This window comes from Zea mays, chromosome 3 (assembly GCF_902167145.1).
Source record: "Zea mays cultivar B73 chromosome 3, Zm-B73-REFERENCE-NAM-5.0, whole genome shotgun sequence".
Taxonomy (NCBI): domain Eukaryota; kingdom Viridiplantae; phylum Streptophyta; class Magnoliopsida; order Poales; family Poaceae; genus Zea; species Zea mays.
The window spans coordinates 100,023,825-100,047,049 of NC_050098.1; the positions used below are offsets into that span (position 1 = coordinate 100,023,825).

The window sequence follows — 23,225 nt, forward strand, 5'->3', positions numbered from 1 at the left end:
GATGGAAGAGTGGTTTTATGTAAAAAATGATTTGAAGGCAAGAGAAGATATTAAAGAGATCATCATGCGCCCCATCTGGTCCCGCTTCGCCCTCCGAAAACCGAAGGTAGAGATTGATGAGGCAGTCGAAGCATGCCAAAGGGCCTTGAGCACAGTTTGTGCTTTTATCGGGACAAGAGATTTAGTTCAAGAACATGTAGCCTACAGGATATGGCCACTAATAGACAGCTGGGAAATGCCAAAGGAAACCATCACTAACCCTAGCGAAGGTGGTTTGGTTCGATTGAAATATACCTTCAGGTTTGGAGACCAATTTATTGAACCAGATGATGACTGGCTGAAGTCTGTTGAAAATACTAGTGATGAACTACTTGGAGCATACTCCAAGTCTGAAGATAATGCACTATCTGCGGCTTTCGGGAGCCAAAAAAAGAAAAGACTAAATAGGGTTTTTGATGCTATTGGATTTGTGTACCTTGACTATCGCTACCCGCCGCAGGGGCAGAAAAGAAAGGGTGCAACTTCTAGGAAGGCTGCTTCTTCGGCTGCTTCAAGCGAGCCCGCACCGAAGAGGAAAAAGTTGAAGGTCCTTACTCACCGACCACGCTACATTGAACCGACAATAGTGCCTGAATTTGGTGGTGAGACTTCTTCAGCTATTGAAGCCAAAGGACCTGCTCTTACGCAGAGGATTGAAGAGCCGACTGCAATGCCGAAGACTGACAAAATTGAGAACCGAGAATCGAAGGGACGAAAACATTAGAAGTTCTAAGCCCTTCGGCAGGAGTGGAGGTGCCGAAGACACAAAAAGGTCTAGCAGCGACCCCCTAGAGAAAAAGGATGGCTAGTGTACTAGATGTGCTGGAGACAATAAAAGCTTCAAGCTCTACTCCAGGGAAAATTGCCAAGGCTTCGAAAGCGCAGATTGAAACCGAGACAAAGCTGACCAAAGCCGAAGCTACAATGAGCCAGGCTGACGCCGAAGCTGGGCCTTCAGAGCCCGCCAAGGAGAAATCCTTGGAAATTGGAGAAAAGGCAGCGGAGGAAGAAGCTATAGAACATATTTTACCTGAAAAACTTGCCGCTCATACTCTCGAAGCGCCTTGCGAAGTCCTTGATTATATTATTCGACACGCTTCGGGAAAAAGATTATCTGAAGAAGAAATTTTTGAAGCTAAACACTACGCCCGAGAACTGAAGTACCCGAAAGGGGCCTTAGTGTTTAATAGCACAGATGAAGATGACTTCTTATATTGCCTCCCAGACAACAAAGAATTATCTGTCTGCCGGGAGATGGCCAGAAGTATGGGGTTCCCGAAGCTTGAAGCTGGCCTCTGCGCCATGACGAAGGACGATCTTGCGGATAGCCTTACATATAACAGTCTAAAGGTACAAAAAATGTGTATTTGGAAGTTTATGAAGTTTGAATTATTCTTTTGTTCTTATATTAACCCATTCATTGTTTTCATATAGGGTTTAATACTTAGCAAAGCCTTAAGGGCACAAAAGAATGCCGAAGACGAGAGTTGCACTATTGCTCTCAACAACCTTCGAACAGAGGTTATCAAGCTGAGGAACGAAGCTTTGGAAAAAGACAAAATTCTACTTACATTGGTGGACAAAGTAAAAGGGGATGAAGCTAACTTCAAGGCTCAATATGAAATCCAAAGGAATGAGATTGAAAACCTTCAAAAACAACTGGCCGAAGCCAAATTGAAATGCGCTATTGCCGAAGCTGACCGAGATGCCAGTGAGTACTGTAAAAATTATTTTGAAAAAACAGTTGCAGAGCTTCGCTCATCAAAAGAAAGATGTTTTGAAAAATCTGTAGAATGCGTCAAAAAGATAAAAAAACTAGCTTCGCCAACGTGGGTGTGTACTCGAGCGAAGACAACTTCATAAGAGGCGATCCTGAGGGCGTAATTGAGTGGATCAGCAGCGAAGCCGAAGCTTTTGAAGAAATTTTGAGCGACCGCGAGGACGTCTGCACGTTCTCTGGTGCGAGGGGAATTGCAGCTATTTTGGAGAAAGCAGGGTGCGAACATATTAAAACTTTGGCCCAGGCCGAAGCTGCTTTCTCTATTGATGATACGAAGGACCCCTCGGCCGAAGCAAGCTTAATAGGCGGAAATTTTTTCACTGATCTCTGGGAAAATAGCGGCCGAGGGATGGCCCATGAAATAATGAAAAAGAGCGAAAAAGACATTCATGACGCTCGAGAAGCAACAAAAGCAGCTGAAAAAGCTGCGAAACTTGAAAGACAGATAGGTATTACTTAATAGCTTTTAACTTTGTTGTTTATTTTTGTGATTTCGAACTAATTTATATCTTCTACTGTAGCTGAACTATCTCCTCCCCCAGAACCATTCGACCCACTGGCCGACCCAGAGACAAAGAAGGCAATAGAAATTATTAATATGGCCGAAGCTATTGTAGACGAAGTTGTCACCAAATTACTAACCGAAGCTGCAGAAAAAGTCCTGAAGGAAGAAGAATAGCTATTTGTAAAAACATTGCTAGAATATTAATATAACATTTGCTGGAATATGCTTGTAATATTCGGTGCTCATAGGTTTTGAATGTAATATATGAATGGTTTTGTAATTCATTTCTTTGCGATGCATGAAACTTTTATGTACATATCGTTTTTGAGCCTTCGGCGAAAAAACACCTTCCCTTCTTTTCATGTTTCGTAAAGAAGAGCTTTCATGCTTCATAAAAAATCCTCCAAGCGTCGCAAAAATATTAATGCTTCATCAACAATAAATTTTTTCCTCCACATCAGAGCTGATGAAGCTGTATTTCTTCAAAACTTATTTTGTGCCTTAGCACAATTTCACTTTTTTGAAGCATTTTCCGAAGGTCAACATTGTATCCCCTTCTTGTGCCATTGATGCAATATGATGTATGATGTTATGTTATGCGAAATGATGTGATGATGTTATGTTATGCAAAATGACATTAATGCCGAAGACACACACTCACACCCCCATAGTGGAATACACAATCTCTTTGCCGCTTATTTTTCGGCTTCACCGCTTATTTTTCGGTGTATCAGCGCAGACTTTTCGCTGTAAGTTCTGCATTCCCTTAGGTACGTCTTTTGAACTTCTTCGCCTTCTATTTCGGCGATATTCGCGTTGACTTTTCGCGCTTCGCCTTATATTTTGGTGGTATTTGGCTCTGCATTTCCTTTGGAACGACTTTTGAGCAGAAAGCTTACACTGCGCTCCCTTAGGAACGACTTTTTGTATCTTCGGCAAACTTACGCTGCGTTCATTAGAACGACTTTTTGTAGCTTCGGTGATACTTGTAATGTGATTTTTAGCCCCGCGTTCCCTTAGGAACGACTTTTGTGCTTCAGCGACTTTTTGAACTTTGTGAGTCTGTGGAGAAGATATATTTCACTATGGCAAGAACGAAGCTATTACAAGAAATTGAAAATGACAAGAGAACTAGGTTTTCAATAATTGTTCCTTATTAAAAAATAAAATGACAATGAATGTAAAAACTATTTCAGGGGTAGGATATCTCTCAATAGATATGCTTCGATTCTGGCACAATACTGTTGACTGTGCGAGCTTCGGACTCCTCCCTGAAATCTCGCTGCTGATGGGTCTGTTGGATCCCTTCTAGCTGCTGGCCTCGTGAATATACAGTTGTAGTGGTGGCGGAGGTGGGGGCTGTGGCCAAGATGCCTGTGGCTGACTAGCTGAAGCAACAGACGATGCAGGATGGTTACCCACATACTCTGGTATGTTGGGTGAGTGATACGAAGCAGTATGCATGACCTGCTTCGGCTGGTTCTGCTGAGCTACGGCTTCTGCTATTTCCTTTTGTTTCTGAATGGTGACATGGCACATCCTTGTAGTATGGCCCTTGTCCTCACCATAGAATAAGCAATAAATTTTTCTAGGCTGATCCCCAAACCTTCCTTCGAAGCCCCTGGCGCCTCTGCCTCTTGGAGCTGGCGGCCGGAAAGAGCTTTGTTGCTGCCCCGAAGCGTGCGAGGAATACTGTGGCCTCTGTTGTTGACTTCCTCTGTCGTCACTCTGGGTGGAGTGAATTGACCTGACATGCCTTGGGTGGATTCTTCCTCCGAAGCCCCTGGTCATCTCAGAGAACCTGTAGGCTTCCTCTCTTCTTTGGCGAAAGTCATTGTCAGCCTGGATGTATTCATCCATCTTTTGAAGCAGCTTCTCCAAAGTTTGTGGAGGCTTTCTAGCAAAATACTGGGCAGTAGGTCCTTGACGAAGCCCCTTAATCATGGCCTCAATGACAATTTCATTAGGCATTGTAGGCGCTTGTGCTCTCAGGCGCAAGAACCTTCGAACATATCCTTGGAGATACTCCTCATGATCTTGCGTGCATTGAAAGAGAGCCTGAGTTGTGACTGGCTTCGTTTGAAAGCCCTGGAAACTTGTCACCATCATATCCTTGAGCTTCTGCCATGAAGTAATAGTTCCTGGCCGAAGAGAAGAATACCATGTTTGGGCCACATTCTTAACTGCCATGACGAAGGACTTGGCCATGACAGCTGCATTGCTTCCGTATGAAGATATAGTTGCTTCATAACTCATCAAAAACTGTTTCGGGTCTGAATGCCCATCATATATTGGAAGCTGAGGTGGCTTGCATGATGGGGGCCATGGGATAGCCTGCAGTTCTGCTGCCAAGGGAGAAGCATCATCAAAAGTAAAGTTGCCATGATTAAAATCATCATACCATCCATCGTCGTTGAACAAGCCCTCTTGATGAATTCCCTGTGTTGGGGTCTTCGATCTTGCTCGTCTTGAGCAAGGTGGCGTACTTCTTCAGTGGCTTCGTCAATTTGCCTTTGAAGGTCAGCTAGTCGGGCCATCTTCTCCTTCTTCTTTTGTACTTGCTGATGAAGCATCTCCATGTTTCTGATTTCTTGGTCCAACTCGTCCTCCTGGAGTGTTGGACTAGTGGCCTTCCTCTTCTGGCTTCGGGCCTCTCGAAGAGAAAGGGTCTCCTGATTTGGGTCCAGTGGCTGCAGAGCGGCAGCCCCTGGCGCTGAAACTTTCTTCGATGGCATGACAAAGGTCAATGCTTGCCGAAGGTGGTCGAAAAGAGTTCACCGGAGGTGGGCGCCAATGTTGGGGACTTGTTCTCAAATGCTATGAATCAAGAACAAGGCAACATAAAATATTAAATGTTAACACCCTTTGTCCTCCGAAGCATTATTTCCCTAAGGTTATAATGATCTTCGGACGGAGGGCATGAAGGGCATACATTCATCAATTCTTCATACATAAATGTATGATTATTAACAACGAATGAAGCATGTAAAGCATAAGAAACAATGTGAACAACAACATTATCATACATATATTTCTTATCATATAAACGCAAATCAACATAAGGACAATATTGAATTACATTTGGTACCTTCGACTTGATAAATAGCAGAGGTACAAGTGTGACGCAAAAGCAAATGCCAAGTCAGCGTGAACAGTACGGGAGCACTGTTCATCTATTTATAGGCACGGGACACAGCCCATGTAAAATTACACCCATGCCCTTTACATTTGCTAATGACTCTATAGTGATCCATCGAGGTCTAAATAGCCTTTTCCCTTTTAAGTCGGTTCCCTTTTCTGCTGTCATGCCTAAGCTCCCTTGCGCGTAGCTTCGGCGCTGCGTCAACCTTCGTATTCTTTGTGCTTCTCACACTGTGGTTCTGATCCGAGTCTGAAGGTACCTGTTCATGTATTATACTCCAGAAACATTGTTAAATCATGTTTTTGAGGACCTTCGGAAGACGAAGGCCCCCAACAGAAGGAGTGATGGTTCATTAGCATTTATGGGTGTATTAGACGACAAGCTCTATTTAGTTGATTTTTCGAAAGAGAATGCCGATCTAGATGCATGCTTAATGGCTAAGACTAGTATGGGCTGGCTCTGGCATCGCTGTCTAGCACATGTTGGGATGAAGAACCTTCATAAGCTTCTAAAGGGAGATCATGTGTTAGGACTAACCAATGTCTGTTTTGAGAAAGACAGACCTTGTGCAGCATGTCAGGCAGGAAAACAGGTGGGAAGCACTCATAACAGCAAGAATGTGATGACAACATCAAGACCACTAGAGCTTCTTCACATGGATCTTTTTGGACCCGTTGCCTACCTTAGCATCGGGGGATGTAAGTATGGTCTTGTTATTGTTGATGATTTTTCCCTCTTCACTTGGGTGTTCTTTTTGCAGGATAAATCAAAAACCCAAGGGACCCTAAAGCGCTTTCTACGGAGGGCTCAAAATGAATTTGAGCTCAAGGTGAAAAAGATAAGAAGCGACAACGGGTCCGAGTTCAAGAATCTGCAAGTGGAGGAGTATCTTGAGTAAGAAGGCGTCAAGCATGAGTTCTCCGCTCCCTACACACCACAACAAAACGGTGTGGTAGAGAGGACGAACATGACGCTTATCAACATGGCGAGAACGATGCTTGGAGAATTCAAGACGCCCGAGCGGTTTTGGTCGGAAGCTGTGAATACAGCTTGCCACGCCATAAACCGGCTCTACTTACATCGCCTTCTCAAGAAGACCTCATATGAACTCCTTACCGGTAACAAACCCAATGTTTCTTACTTTCGTGTATTTGGGAGCAAACGTTACATTCTGGTGAAGAAAGGTAGACATTCCAAATTTGCTCTCAATGCAGTAGAAGGGTTTTTTACTAGGATATGACTCAAATACAAAGGCATATAGAGTCTTCAACAAATCATCGGGTTTGGTTGAAGTCTCTAGCAACGTTGTATTGGATGAGACTAATGGCTCTCCAAGAGAGCAAATTGATCTTGATAATATAGATGAAGATGATGTTTAGACGGCCGCAATGCGCACGATGGCGATAGGTGATGTGCGACCACAGGAACAACAAGAGCAAGATCAGCCATCTTCCTCGACGCAGGTGCTTCCCCCAACCCAAGATGATGGACAGGTACCTCAAGAAGAGGAGCGTGATCAAGGGGGAGCACAAGAAGAACAAGTTATGGAGGAAGAAGCACCACGGGTCCCTCCAACTCAAGTCCGAGCGACGATCCAAAGAAATCACCCCGTCGATCAGATTCTGGGTGACATAAGCAAGGGAGTAACTACTCGCTCAAGATTAGCTAACTTTTGTGAGCATTACTCGTTTGTCTCTTCTATTGAGCCTTTTAGGGTAGAAGAGGCCTTGCAGGATCCGGATTGGGTGTTGGCCATGCAAGAAGAGCTCAACAATTTCAAGAGAAATGAAGTTTGGAGCCTGGTGCCACGTCCCAAGCAAAATGTTGTGGGAACCAAGTGGGTGTTCCGCAACAAGCAAGACGAGCACGGGGTGGTGACAAGAAACAAGGCTCGACTTGTGGCAAAAGGTTATGCCCAAGTCGTAGGTTTGGATTTCGAGGAGACTTTTGCTCCTATGGCTAGGCTAGAGTCTATTCGAATATTATTAGCCTATGCCGCTCACCACTCTTTTAGTTTGTTTCAAATGGATGTGAAGAGCGCTTTCCTCAACGGGCCAATCAAGGAGGAGGTATACGTGGAACAACCCCCTGGCTTTGAGGATGACAGGTACCCCGACCATGTGTTCAAGCTGTCTAAGGCCCTCTATGGACTTAAGCAAGCCCCAAGAGCATGGTATGAATGCCTTAGAGATTTCTTAATTACTAATGCTTTCAAGGTTGGGAAAGCCGATCCCACTCTTTTCACTAAGACTTGTAATGGTGATCTTTTTGTGTGCCAAATTTATGTCGATGACATAATATTTGGTTCTACTAATCAAAAGTTTTGTGAGGAGTTTAGCAGGGTGATGACACAAAAGTTCGAGATGTCAATGATGGGCGAGTTGACATACTTCCTTGGGTTCCAAGTGAAGCAACTCAAGGATGACACCTTCCTCTCTCAGATGAAGTACACTCAAGATCTTCTCAAGAGGTTTGGGATGAAGGACGCCATGCCCACGAAGACACCGATGGGAACCGACGGGCATGTCGACCTCAATAAAGGAGGTAAGTCCATTGATCAAAAGGCATACCGGTCTATGATAGGTTCCTTGTTTTATTTTTGTGCTAGTAGACCAGACATTATGCTTAGTGTATGCATGTGTGCTAGAAATCAATCCGACCCTAAGGAATGTCACCTTGTGGCCGTTAAACGAATTCTTAGGTATTTAGTTGCTACGCCTTGCTTCGAGATCTGGTATCCAAAGGGGTCTACCTTTGACTTAATTGGATACTCAGACTCCGATTATGCTAGATGCAAGGTTGATGGGAAGAGCACATTGGGGACATGCCAATTTCTAGGAAGGTCCCTGATGTTCTGGAGTTCCAAGAAACAAACATCTGTTTCCCTATCCACCGCTGAGGCCGAGTATGTTCCCGTAGGACAGTGTTGCGCGCAACTACTTTGGATGAGGCAAACCCTCCGGGACTTTGGCTACAATCTGAGCAAAGTCCCACTCCTATGTGACAATGAGAGTGCAATCTGCATGGCGGATAATCCTGTTGAACACAGCCACACTAAGCACATAGACGTCCGGCATCACTTTTTGAGGGACCACCAGCAAAAGGGAGATATCGAAGTGTACCATGTTAGCACCAAGAACCAGCTAGCCGATATCTTCACCAAGACGTTAGATGAGAAAACCTTTTGCAGGCTACGTAGTGAGCTAAATGTCTTAGATTCGCGTAACTTGGATTGATCTATAGCATACATGTGTTCTATGCCTTTGATCATGTTACTTCATGCATTTACTACATGTGTTATCTATTTATGGTGCTCAAGTTGTGCAAGGGATCCTCGGACCTCACAAGTCCATGTGTGAATGATGCACATATCTAGGGGGAGATGTGCTACAACTTGACCCTTTGAGACTAATCTGTTTGTTTGAGTATACTTGATGTAGTCTCAAAGGTGCATTGAAAGGGAAAGGTGAACTTGGACAATGAAAAGACTTCCACTGCACTCCGGTATTAGTGTACTTAATTCCAAGTTCATTCTTATGCTCTATTTGCCTTTTTGCTCTTAATTGACATTTTTGGTGAGGCAATGGGGTTAAAGGGCCAATAATGATCCCGTTTTGGTGCTTAATGCCAAAGGGGGAGAATTTAAGGCCAAAGCAAATGGATCAGCTACCACTTGTGAATTTTGAAAACAATAGGGTTAGAACTTTTGATTTGTCCAAAATACTCTTATTGCAAAATTTGGTCTCTTGTGGGGGAGAATTTTTGATTATGGGAAAAGGGGGAGTTTTTGGCACTTGATCAATTTCACTCTTGGATTATCTCTCTTTATGCCCAAACAAGTGAGTTTGACTAAGAGATAGGGAAATGAATTTGATTTGCATAAACAAACCGAGTGGTGGCAAAGAATGATCCAAATATGCCAAATTATAGTCAAAAACATTTTGGTCCTCATTTGCATTGATGTTGCACTTATTTTGGTTGCTTTTTGATGTGTTGGCATAAATCACCAAAAAGGGGGAGATTGAAAGGGAAATGTGCCCTTGGGCCATTTCTATAATGTTTTGGTGATTAAGTGTCCAACACATAGTAATTAAGTTCTAATGTGCCACATAAAGTGAGAAGTGCAAATCAAAGAAAAAGGTACGTTTCTAGAATTAATACATTGTTTTGAGTACTAACATATTTTGTCTAAGTGCTAGAAACAGAGAGAAAAGAATTGGAAAAAGACTTGGCTCTGTGCAGCCAACTCCAGCTCGGCTTGGCACACCGGACTGTCCGGTGGTGCACCGGACAGTGTCCGATGCGCCAGGATGGTCCGTGTGAATAGGCCGCTCTCGGGACTCGACGGCGGCGTACGGCTATAATTCACCGGACCGTCCGGTGGTGCACCGGATTGTCCGGTGAGTCATCCGCGGCGAACTCGTCGCCCTCGGGAAAAGCAAAGGGGCGACGTGGCTATAATTCACCGGACTGTCCGGTGGTGCACCGGACTGTCCGGTGAGCCAATGGTCGCCAGCGCCAACGGTCGGCTGCGCAATCTTCGTGCGACACGTGGACTGCTCCAACGATCGGCTGGTGCACCATACAGTGTCCGGTGCGCCAATCAGCCTAGAGGAGCAACGACCGGATATGCCATTTTTGGAAGGAGATCGCACACCGAACCGTCTACAGGACCTATCCGGTGGCGCACCGGACTGTCCGGTGCGCCACTCGACAGAAGGCAAGGATAGCCTTCCATGTTGATCTTCAACGGCTCCTAGCTGCCTTGGGGCTATAAAAGGGACCCCTAGGCGCATGGAGGAGTCATCTAATTTTTCACTAAGCATGCTAAGACTCCAAGACTCCAACTCCACGCATTCGATTCTTTGTGTTAGCGAGTTGAGCTCCATTTGAGTTGTGGACTCCGGTGTTGTGTTTTGAGCTCGAGTCGTGACTTGTGTGCGTGGTTGTGCTGCGTAATTGAGTCTTGTGTGTGTTGCTCTTCCCAACCTTACTCTTGTGCGTTCTTTGTGATCAATATTGTAAGGGCGAGAGGCTCCAACTTGTGGAGATTCCTCGCAAACGGGAAGAAAACTATAAGGAAGAAAGCCGTGGTATTCAAGTTGATCATTGGATCACTTGAAAGGGGTTGAGTGCAACCCTCGTCCATTGGGACACCACAACATGGAAGTAAGCAAGTGTTACTTGGCCGAACCACGGGATAAAATCGCGTGTCTCTTGTGATTGCTTTCTCTGTGATTGTTTTGTCCACAAGAACTCGCTTCTAAACTTCTTAGTCACACTAACACTTTTATAACTAAGTTTTGTGGCTATTTAGTGTTGAATTTTACAGGATCACCTATTCACCCCCCTCTAGGTGCTCTCACACACGAAGGTGATGGAGATCCATAGGGACTTCCTCGACTACCACTGGGTAGACGGGAGCCAGCCGTTGTGGCGGAACTGCCCGAATTATTCCAACTTAAGTGCCTAAGTCCCGCCTTAGAGGCTAGACCACACTTAAATGGGAATAACCCGTCAATCCCTCGGATCTAGTCCGACACGGCCACTGACAGGATCAAGTACCACAATCTCACTCGATGGTGAGTCACAGAGCAAATACAATAAAGCATAAAACCATGCATGAAGGAGTATTAAATTATTACATCATCATTGGAGTTTTGCAAAAGTAGTCATCATTGTTCGAAGTGCAGCGGAATAAAACTAACGGTAAATAAACAGAGAGATGGGGAAGCCTGTCCCATCACTCCTCGTGCTCCTCCTCAGCCGAGGCGGGGTCCCACTCGACAGTCCAACCCGGTGGCAAGATGTACGGCCAAGTCACTCCAGCAACCATGTCCTCCAGAGAACCTGTAAAATTATGCCACAAGCAAGGCTGAGTATACTAATACTCAGCTAGACTTACCCGGTGTGAGGAGTCTACTCCTCTACCTCTAGACATGCAGCTGTTTGGCTGTGTGGTTTGGTTGCCAAAAGCACTGGCTGAGTTTCTAAGTCAAGTTTTAACTTTGTCAATTTAAGTGTGACTCTCTTAAGGCTAAATGTGTACTATCTACTCATACATGGTAGCAACATTATTAGCAATCAACATCTTATATCAACTCATCATATTTCCACTTGTTACTCAATGCAGTACAATGGATCAAGCAGTCTCATTAGCTGCGAGAAGCAGACAATTCGAATCGAGTTTTTATCCTTGCAAGATAAACCTAAACACACGACGTGGCGAGGCACTCCGTCCCCTCACACATCAACCGTCCCCATCGATTCCCCGTCAGCAGATCAGGGCTCACCGCCTTGGCGTACAATGCCTCACTGACCCCGACTGCCGTCGTGCAGTGACCGCACTTGTACCCACCATAACCGGAATGGGAGACCACGTCTCAGGTCGCATGAGGGGTAAAGTCCACTACCAGGTTCAATCAGGTACTAGGCTTACCGATTTACCATATTTCTCGGCATGTGTTTAGTACGTTCAAACGCTTGACACAGGTATCCGCACGTTAATCCTTATTCCATTTTCCCATCTCGTAAACAACCAATCCCCATGGATTGTTGTCCACAAACTAGTATCATGATAGTGTGAAAGTGGGTACAACCAATTTCCTGATCTCGCGCGAGTGCTAGAAAAATCACTCGTCTTCTACCGAGATCCTAATTAAATAAAGCAACTACTCGACCTAGCATACTAGTATCCATCTCAAAAAGGATTCCTGAGATCATGCAACTAGGGTTTCAAGCAATTCCTACACATAAGTGCACAATCAATCCTACAATCATTAAGTGAAGTAAAATAGCATAAATAACAGGTTATGCATAAACCGGGGCTTGCCTTCCAAAGCAGTGGCAGGCAGATCCTCTGATGCAGACTCTGGGGCTGGATCCGGGGCTACCTCCTGAGCAGCTCCTTGCTCCAGCACGAGGACGTACTCTCCGTCAGCAAGGTTACAGTCTATCGAAATGCAATGAACATGTATGTCATGATTATGCAGGATTTAATAACATTATGTTGAGAGAAGAAAAACTAAGTTAAGGAGTAACTTAGGGTTTGCTTGGTCATACGGGGCCTTTAGTGGTTTATGCTTATTACTCCTAGGTTTAGATTTTTGTTGAGGATAACATAGTGTATTTGTATTGCCTTTATATATTTCAGTGGACAATTTACAAGGGTTTTAGGATGAGACTAATTTCCATTATTCATTTTTCTTTCTTTAATTTCTATTTATGAAATCTAGTGGGGGTTTGAACTACAACAGTAGCTTAACTTTCTCCAAAAATTCTGTAAAAAGTACAGTGGGTTGCCATTGGTCACTATAGCCCCTTCTAGGAAGTTGAGGTTCAAATTAAAAAGGCTATGCTTTAGACAAAAATATTAAAAGTTGGGTAAAGGGGCCACTTTGTACTACAACTCTTAATTAGAGGTGAGTTCTGTCCAAAAGGTTATTTTTGTTGGCATCTAACAGTAATAATAGGCTTCTATGCCAAAAATCACAGAAAGCTAAGGGTTGGTTATTTAGTTATGATTTTCTAAAGTTTAATGCCTAAAAGGCACTTTCTACTACATTGCTATTTGAAAAATGTCAAACAGCGAATTTCATATTTTTCCTAAGTTCTTAATAACAAAACATTAACTATCCCAAGGGTGGGGGTGTTTTCACCTTGGGGTTATTTTTATAGGGTTTTTTCTAAGTTTTCCTTGTTTTATTAAAATAAGAGGTATCCTACTTATTTTATACTAAACCAGGGTATGATAGATTTTTCCAGTGAACTATATTGAATAAGTACCCTAACAAAAATAGGGGTGCCCTCTAGTTCATTATTTAAATCACATTTTTTATTTTTCTTAACCTTGAGCATATTGTAAAATAAGGGGCAAAAACTAACTTAATGGGATGGACAGAGAGGTTTAACATTTTTAAACAGGTCAGTAGGTAGATATAAACTTCTCCAATTTTTTCTAACCCTAGTCAAATAGTGCAACTAATTTTTGCCCTATTATTTAGCTTATGGCCAAAACAATAATTAAATTAGAACCCTAAAGTTTTCTGTAGTACATAGGGGTTTTTATATTTTTCTTAAGTAGTTTACATTATTTAAAGTCTGGCAAAATTGGTTTGACCAAATTTGGATGAACTAAATAGAAGTTATGAATTTTTAAAGTTTCTGTTCAATTAAAAAACAGATTTAATAAGAGTTTCCTGGAAAAACAGTTTACACTGAGGTCCCTGGGTTTAAACTAAATCAACCCGCACAAATCTACCCCTGCGCCACTATTCCCCTGGGTCGCTGACAGTTCAAAAAGCCCCCTGACCTTTCCTTCTTCTTCCCCGAGGTCCTTCCCCCAATGTAAACAGTACCCGCGGGAAAGAAAAGGGTAGCGCGGCTAACCGTCGGCGAGATAGGTCCGGCGAAGGGCAGGGTTGGCTCGGGGAGGCTCTGGCGGTCACAGTGAGGTGCGGCTCGACGGCGGGGATGGCCGGAATCGCTCGGTCCACATGCGCAGGCGGGTGTTTTCGTCGGCGGCGAGTGTACCGGCCAAACCACGGCGATCTGGTTCAATCCAAGGGCACGGTGAGCTTCACGGGGTAACGTAGTGACCGTGTGTACAAGGAATCGGAAAATGGTTGAGCGGTTTACCCGGTCCACGTACTCCGGCGGGGTTGTGAACTCCGGCGATCGTGGATTGGCCTCTCTCGGGGAGCTTCACTGGGGCGTGTACACTCGTCTCAGAGGGTTGGACTGGGTTGGGAAGGGCTGGGCTGGCCGGTCTACGGCGACAGTGGCTCGGGTGGCCGTGAACACGCTGTTCACGGGCAAACGGCGATGAACTGAGCTCCGGTGAGGTTTGAGCGTGCGCGGAAGAGTGCAGTCGACGCCTGAGTGGGCTTTATAGGCGCGGGCGCGGGCCAGGGCGCCGGCTGGCCGTTGGCGCGACGCGGGGCGCGCGCTGGCGTGCACTGGCGTACACAGAGCGCGTCGAACACGTGGAGCTTTCATTCTGCCCGTGTTCCACAGCTCACCCAAGTCGTAAACGTGCGAATCTTGGCAAAAATCCGGCGCGAGTCTTTTCCTGGCACCTAGGGCTGTCTCTCATTCGTGAGCTGCCATGGCAGATATGGCCTAGGTAGGGAGATCTTCGGTCGCCAAATCGGGTGTGTCACACTGCCCACCTCGCGACAAAAACCATGCCAAGGCATGTCAAACGTCAGAGTCTTGGGCTCAGCTTTTTCCAGTGGGTGCCCTAGGTGGTATGCCACATTTTTGGTATAGAACATAGGTGCATTTGGTGCCAGCTTTGAGGTGAACACGACTGATCTTTAGTGTAGATGTAGTTTTTAACTTAGAGAGAATTAGAGAGCTCTAGCTCTCTCTCCACTTGGAGATTTGATTTGGGGTTTCTCCAGGGGTCTTTTTGCAATATTTCCTTCCCCTAATTGCTGGTTATAAGGTTACTTAAGGTTTGATTAAAGATTACCCATGTTTTGCACATTTGCTCACTCTCTCCCCCCTCTTATTCATGACTTTGGAAGATAGGGTTTAAGAGAGGTCTAGGGTTTTTCCCTCTTGCCCAAGGTAGTAAGTGTACAAAGGTTTGAGTAATACTTCTTAGGTCATTAACAAACCTTGATTAACACATGATCTCCAAAGTTCTTATGTGTTTCCTTAAGTCTCTACCACATGTGATCACAGTCCTTAGTGCCAAGGTGTGCTCTAGCCATGGTAACACCTGAGGTGTTACAGCCGTGGCAGAGGGATGTAGTTGGTGTTCACCCAAGTAGTTTGGATTGTATGCACCATCGACAAGAGAAAATGTCAACTTAGTTGGATTTTAAAGAGGTAAGATTAATAAAATAAACTTGTAAGAGTAAAATAAGCATATTTTGAACAGACTAGGCTTTCCATTTCTAGCTAGTCTAACGACCTAGAGTCAGCATAGCTTTGATACCACTTCTGTCACACTCGATTTTGGGGGCAAAACAGAATGCATAGCATATGTGTGCCAGGATCCATTTTCCACACATATGTTGACGTCACAAGTGTAATATATCAAAAGACAATGTAATGAAGACGTAAAGAGAGTATAGTAACTTTATTACATCATTCAGACGATAGTATCATAAAAAGTATCATTATCAAAGTACAGTAGAATGGACACTCTTCCATAGGAAGGTGACTGATGCATCGTTAGACTTAGTACTCGTCGACATCATCTGCAAAGTCTTCTTGATCACCCTATGATCAAAATAATAACAAGGGCTGAGCTCACTTATGGTTGGGGCTCAGCAAGTGGGAGGAGTAATGCAAGTTTAACAAGGTAGGGTATGGATAAGCGGTAAGCATTTTAGTTGGTCAATATTTTATTAACAACGCCTAACTTACTAGTTGTAAGTGTATCCCAAGGTATCCCAACTAAACATAAGCATATGATTATATCAAAAATACTTAAGTGAAACCACTTAAGCAAACCATTTATAACTCATCGGATCACGATTTATTTTCCGTCTTTAAGTTCAATTATCATGTGAGGGTCTAGGTTGCTCTTGACCGTGAGCACGGCTGCCATATCAGTTTTACACTCTGCAGAGGTGGTACGTGAATGACTAGGGATCCACTATGAGGCTTTCACAAAACACACCTAATACGAAACAACCTGTTAAGGTTTCCAGGTCAGTGTGGAAGCCGTCTGGGCGAGGCAGCTTAGCCAAGTCTACGTCCCCATATTAACGTGAGCTGCCACCACTGCCGACCCCCTTCTTGCCCATATTTCAGGAAAGGTTGCTAAGTACTAAGCGTAGTAAGCTAATTACCAAAGCCAGAGCCATGATAGCACTCGTGGTTGCACTGTTATCCTGGGTGGTCACTCCATGTTCCATTTAATATGAAATAATCTTGTTTAACCATCTGGTTAACATCATAATAAGAATTTCATTTCTGGAACAATATTATCATAAAAGAGTGACATCATAATTGTCAAGTTGAACAGTAGCAAAAGTTGCTAAGCATAGAATTTATCCCAGGTTAATCAAGGAATAGGGTTGGTATTTCTTGGAAATCCTATTCAGGCAAATCCCAACAAATTATACAAATATCTAAAAAGTAAACATTATTATATGCATTACTTGGGTACAAATAGAAATGCAGAGGGAGAATCCACTTGCCTTGCTCAAAGGTGTCCTACGGGTCGTCCTCGAACGAGTTCGGTTCTTCTACCACAAAATCAGCTTCTAATATCGATTCACATATCGTACATACAAAAGAAACCATACACCAAATAAATAAACATTCGCCATTACATGGGTAACATTCACCATTACATAGACAATCACATACCACACAAACTATACTTACAAATAATGCCTAAATCATAATTATTTTATTAATCCACTAAAGTTTCCACTTCAAATTATCATTGGTGAAAATTATATGGGCATGGGACTACGAAAGTATTTCACCTAGTATAGTTTAGATGAAAATGACTTAGCAATTCTACCGAAATAAATAGCTAATAGATCATTTTCTTGCGCGGGTGCTCCAACAGGGACTAGGGAAGAGTGCCGACTTTTCGATACCTTGGCAAAAAATTGGAGTCTTCTTGCCCTTACTTTACATTCCGCCTTTACTTTGAGCATTTTATTTTGTATAATTGCTTATCTATCTAGTAGTATTTACTTGTTGCTACTAGTTTGGGTGAAGTTGGGCTCATGCTTAGGGTTTAACTTTTGTTGGAATTTTAGAAAAGCCCAATTCACCCCCCTCTTGGGCATCATGATCCTTTCAATTTGTATCAAAACCTTGTTGCTCATTGTTTAGCTTAACTGCTAAAGTAACGATGTCCAACGGGGATGGACCTCCACCCGTTTTTTATGGTGACGATTTTCCTTATTGGGAAATTAAAAGTCACCTAGAGGGGGTGAATAGGAGAAACCTGAAAATTATAAACTTTGAACACGCACTTCACCCGGGGGTTAGGGTTAGAAAAAAATAATAGTGAATTTGGAGTGTGGAAGATAGTTCTTCTTGCTATGAGTTGCTCAATCAATGCGGATAACTTTGACAGGTAACTCAAAATATTGTGAGCAAGAGAACTTTGAGAGGGAGTGGAGAGGGAAGAAACAAATCGAATGGTGATGATCAACACAAATGAACATAATGATTTTTTTTCGAGGTTCAGTTCCAATGAACCTACTCCTCGTTGAGGAGGCTACAAAGGTCGGGTCTATTTCAACCCTTTCCCTCTCTCAATCGGTCACCTAGACCGGTTGAGCGCTTCTTCTTAATCTCACGGGTCACAAAGACCCCGCAAGGATCACCACACAATTAGGTGTCTCTTGCTAGCTTTACAATTCACTTAGAAAGTTAATGTGGCAGAACCTCCCAAGTTATTGGGCCCACATGCACCTGTCCTTGTCTCAGAGACCTCAGACAGCTCTGCATGTGCACTAGATAACTTAACAGGATCCGTCTGAGTGTCCCAAGGACCCCGGATAAACCACTTACAACTAGGACCACAAGATTAAGTAACAGAAATCACACACACCAACATTTTTGCAGCAGAAATCTTATTACCAAATTTTACAAGTTACAAAAATTTTACATTATTTTATCGGAGTGATTACAAAAGTATAAGTTTGAAACATATGCTAGCTCAAGTGACCATCCTCAATAAGAAGTATAGAAGAGTTACTTAGACTTATAAGAAGGCCGAGCCCACCGGCACTTAACACCATCAACAGCAGCACAAAGTTATGACCTGAAAAACAACAGGGAATAAAACCCTGAGTATGGAATTACTCAGCAAGACTTACCCGACTAAAGAAAATACTCTCAAGGGTATGCTGGCTAGAGGGATTCAAGGTATGGCTTATCAAGAATCAAAGACTCTGTTTTACAGAAAAGCTTACTATGAGTGGATCCTTAAAAATCCATTTTTACTTGTCAGGTTAAGTAAAATTACCTGTATCTAGAGTTCTTTCTACCCTAGTTCAATCACTTGACCTGCACTAGCCGTATTTTATCATCCCATCAGTTCACTGGATTGCTACGTGTAAGTTAGTGACCAAGTCTTCATGTCCGCGAAGTTACGGCGATCCGAATCGATTATACTCAGCTGAGGATCTCCAATCACACGACATATGTAGCACTTAACCCTTGCATATGTCAACTCGCCACCGGGGTTCTTAAGACCAGATCAGGTTCACGCCAACCGAGAGCACAAATACACCACCGTCCAGCCTCTTGCCACGGAGGGTACACGCTACTCTCGCCATCTCTCCACTCCCATTGTGTGTTGTCTTATTCTGGTATTAGTCGGCCCAAGGCAAAGCTTACCCATGATGAGGCATGTGACTAGTTAAAGGGTCCTCGGTCAGCAGGCCTACATCGACACGGTACTTAATCGACTCAGACGAAGACACTACACCGAGACTCCCTTCTCGTGCAAGTAAACCGCCCGTTCTCAGCTTTATTAATTTCAACCCAAAGTTTGGTACCTGGCAGAGGTACATCTTTTCCGATGTTGAATCCATCAAGGCCTTTGACAGATCCACCATCAAGTTTTATTGTTGAAAACATTCCCACCCACTAAAGCATCACTTTTGTTTTAAAACAAAACACTTTTGTTTGCTAAAGCAAGGCTAAGCATCACAAAATTCTTTTCAAAACGGGTATCAAGGAAGGGTAATCAATTTTCAAGGAAAGAAATGCATCAACGGTTTAACACACAACTCCTATCACCTGATGCATCAAACAAGGTGATAAAGATTTTAAAACACAAGGAGGTGGCAAATGCACCGGGGCTTGCCTGAGTAACACTAGGTTAGTGTTGTTAGGTGACGTCCACTTGACGATCATCCTTGTCCTATCACTTGATCAGGCAGGTTCGTCCATCAGCATCACCATGCGGATTAGCCCGCGCTTGGGGTCGACTTGGCTCGTCTTCCGCATCACATGATTATTTATCGTACCTCATGAGATGCATGATGCACATGTATGAGCACGAGTATAACGAGTATAATATAGATAATCTACACTAAAAAGGATGAAACACTTAAAACCAAGCATTAAGCATCATGGATATCACAATAGGGCATCGACTACATCCATTAACCAAATTGACATAATAACACTAAAACATCTATTTTTATTCCTAGCTTTTCATTAACTCTTTAAACTGTGTATCTTAATTACTTGATTTACCTATTTATCTAAATCGATCATCTCAATATACGTATGCTAAATTAATAACATTTATTGCGACCAACAATTCTATTTAATCTATTCATAGACCTAATTGACTGGAATTCGAATTAACTTACCCTTATGACATCCAACTTGAAACCACGAAATCGACGACGCCTTTCAGCTCAGCATTTCACCGAAAATAGGGTGAGTGCTGCATCGAATCGTGCTTCATCTTTATCCGCATCGAGTATTCTCCGGCCGCGTACTGATTTATTTTCTTGTGCGCCTAATCTTCTAAGAGTTTGGCATAGACGAGGATAACGATCGACAACTTGTTCGAGCTTTTTGTCGCGCACTTGGTGAACACCACGCTGCTAGCTTCGTCTTCACCCGACGCTTTGTATTTCTTGAGGATGCACGAAACGACGACGAGATCGTGTCTAGAGCGAGCTGGCGAGGTGGGGTTGAGCAGGGGGATGACGGGTTCGACGACTCGACGGCAAACGCGAGCACGTGCGAAACCCGATGGACGAAGAGCGAGCGCACGGATAGGTCGGGCTGGGACCAGAGGACGATGGACGCCATGGTGATTTGGAGGTCGGATCTAACAGCTGTGTTGTACCATTGACAATCCGCCAAGATGCGATTGGCGAGTTGAGCGACTCCGACGATTTGACGGCAGCGACTTGGACGAGCACAGCATGGAACGATGCCCTGCCTGGCCGAGCTGACGGAAGCGCGGACCAGAGACAGAGTGGGCACCAGGGGCAAGTTCACGGCAACAGACATGCTTGACGACCATAGACGCAGCCGGATAACTAAAAATACTGCGACAGCCAAGAATCGGCTCGGAGACGACGACCGGCACGGAAGAGAGGAGCTCGACGCGGAAGCTCGACTCGCTGTGGCGAACAGAGAACTTCACGCGCGCAATAAAAGAGCTCGACACGTGCAGCAGGGGCGAGCAGCAGGCGCCGAGCTGCGCGCAGGCATGCGACGGCCACGGCAAGGAAGCTCCGCGAGCTGGGCGACTGCGCGTCGAGTGCCAGAGAGATGAAGCGCGCGCGGTCGACAGGAGCTGAGCACCGGTAGGGACCTGCACGTCCGTTTAGCAGAGCAGGGGCACGGCCATGGCAAAGGGCTAGCGCGGTGGGCTGGGCACGAGCTCGACCACCAGAGAGCAAGACGCGATGGCGGATCCGCATGCAGAAAGCTGAAAACCAAATCGAGCTGGGGCCGATGAGGAAAAACTCTGCGAGCTATGCGCGAGCGAGCAGAGCACAGGGGAGGAAACCAGGGTGCGCAGGAAACAGGGCACAACGCTGCACAGAGGAGGGAGAGGAAAGAGATGGGCGCCATGGGAGCTGGAGCAGGCGACCAGAGGGGGCGCGACCGGATGCGCAAGGAAAGAACGGAAAGAAAAGCAGGGGTAGAAGAGGACGACCAGCAAGCTAGAGCCCGGGCGAGCTCCAGAGACGAGCACGCAGGGGCGGCGCTTGAGGGATGCCAGGGAGCTGTGCTTGGGGAAGAGAAAGAGAGCGACGCGACAGGAACTGAGCGAGCAGGAGGGCGAGCTTGAAGAGAAGGGAGAAACTCGGCCGGGCGAAGGGAGCAGGAGCGGCCATGAGTGATGGCGAGCACAGCCAGACGGCACGTGCGCCCAAGCACAGAGAGGAACAGGGGCGGTCGGCCGAGCAGCTTGCAGGGGAGTTCCATGGCTGGGCACTGGAATCCGAATCAGAGGGGCGCGACAGAGGAGGAGGAAGAAGGGGCGCGCAGGCAGCCAAAGACCGAGCTGGAGCAGAGAAGTGTAGCGTGCTGGGGGAAAGAAGAAGCTCGGCTGGGGGATAACGATGGCTGGGGCGGTGGGATCTTCTTCCCAGAACGGCGACAAATTTTGTTCCCTCCCCACCCGCGCAGATGAGAACGATGACAGGAAAAATCCCAGGCTGAAGGAAGCGGCGCAGGGATAAGGAAAAGAAGATTTTTTTAAACCAGAAATATCTCGTTTCTTAGGGCTAAAGTTCAAAGAGATTAAATAAGAGGTCCCAAAACACATTTCGACAACGCATTTCACTTTTCCTGGTTATGAAATAGAGGATCTAATTGATTAACAATTATGCAGTTTTACCGCAAATTACCTCGATATGGTTTAATTCGTACTGATAGATTTACATGTGGTCTGAACATCTAATTCCATAGTTATGGTCAATTTGTGTGATAATCGGATCTCAATGATAATTCCTTGATTATCAACCTCGCGCACGATTCCTCTCAGACACTGCGCGATCCAATTTATTTTGCCCCGAACATTTTAGTCGCCGAGTTCAGATGAATCTGTTCGGGATGAAATCATCTCAGTGGGTCGGCCTTCCGAACTCATATCCGCGTGAGCGGCGAATTTTAAATAATCACCGGACGCACTGATTTTCAGAACGACTATGTTTCGAACAACACGAAATTTCAGAAGAGCCCGGTTAGATAAAAGTAAAAACAATGTCAAATTCGCGACAGACGAATCAGACGCGATATTAAAATCGCGATAGACGAAGATGTTTAAAATTGAGCATCCGTTTTATCTACTGATATTACGTGCTTAAATTCATACTCGTTGTCGAGCGGAATATAAACACCAGGGGTGTTACAGCCCTCCCCCCTTAAAAGAATCTCGTCCGGAGATTCGGAGCGAAAGACTTTTAAGAGCAGAGAAGCATGTAACCCATGTCCATATCAGTGATAATCATAAGACAATCCTGAGCGAAGGCGAGTGTCTCAGGATGTCGTTTCTCTAGTGGACATAACATGTATCGCCTTAGGCTAATTTAGCAATGTCCACCAATAGAGACGATATCTGCGAGAAGAACACATAGGGTTCCATGTGTGCAGTTTGCTTTTTCTGATGACACTGTACTATCTGAGTCTGTTGGGCGAGTGACAATTACGCGATTTTACCCAAGCAGAATCAGATGCACCATCTTGGGTAAAACACATAGAATGAGGTTTACCAACAAGTGGTCACGGTAAGTTCATAACATAGGGGACAGGTGTGGATGTTGAATACTGTCGCGGTTAACATGTGGCTAACCCGGGAATTCAAGTCCACGAAAGATGGTATAGATTCGAGAGAATCACCAGCGGAGGGATCTGTAGATACGGACTTTACAACCAGTCCATTTTATCCAGCACTAGTCACGGCTCGACTTGATCACACATGCTGGAAAAGCACACGTGAGGCGATCGGGGCATGACTAGAGCGATGACTATGTGGTTTCTGGTCGATTTAATCTCGATTCTTGTAAGTACTTTCTTTAGGGTGAGTTGAACCAATGTGAGTTTAGACAACTTGATAAAACAATCTCTAAACTCAACCTTCGTTCATTGGGCAGTTACAAGTTAGTCAAAACCAACTTGTTGAACTACTTTTGACATTGGGCATGTCCTCTCAGTACCATCGGTAAGCCAATGGTCGAGAGTTCACTTTTGCTAGCAAGAGATCATGCATTTGAGTAGAAATCCATTTGGTTAGGGAATACATGGATTAAATAGGAGAGCGAATGAACAAACTCCTGCATCTCAGC

At 44.7% G+C, this 23,225-nt stretch overlaps 1 pseudogene; it reads right to left on the reverse strand.

The window, feature by feature from the left end:
• Positions 1–19,540: 19,540 nt before the first annotated feature.
• On the reverse strand, positions 19,541–21,546 carry LOC109945049 (uncharacterized; annotated as a pseudogene).
• Between the last annotated feature and the right edge of the window lie 1,679 nt (positions 21,547–23,225).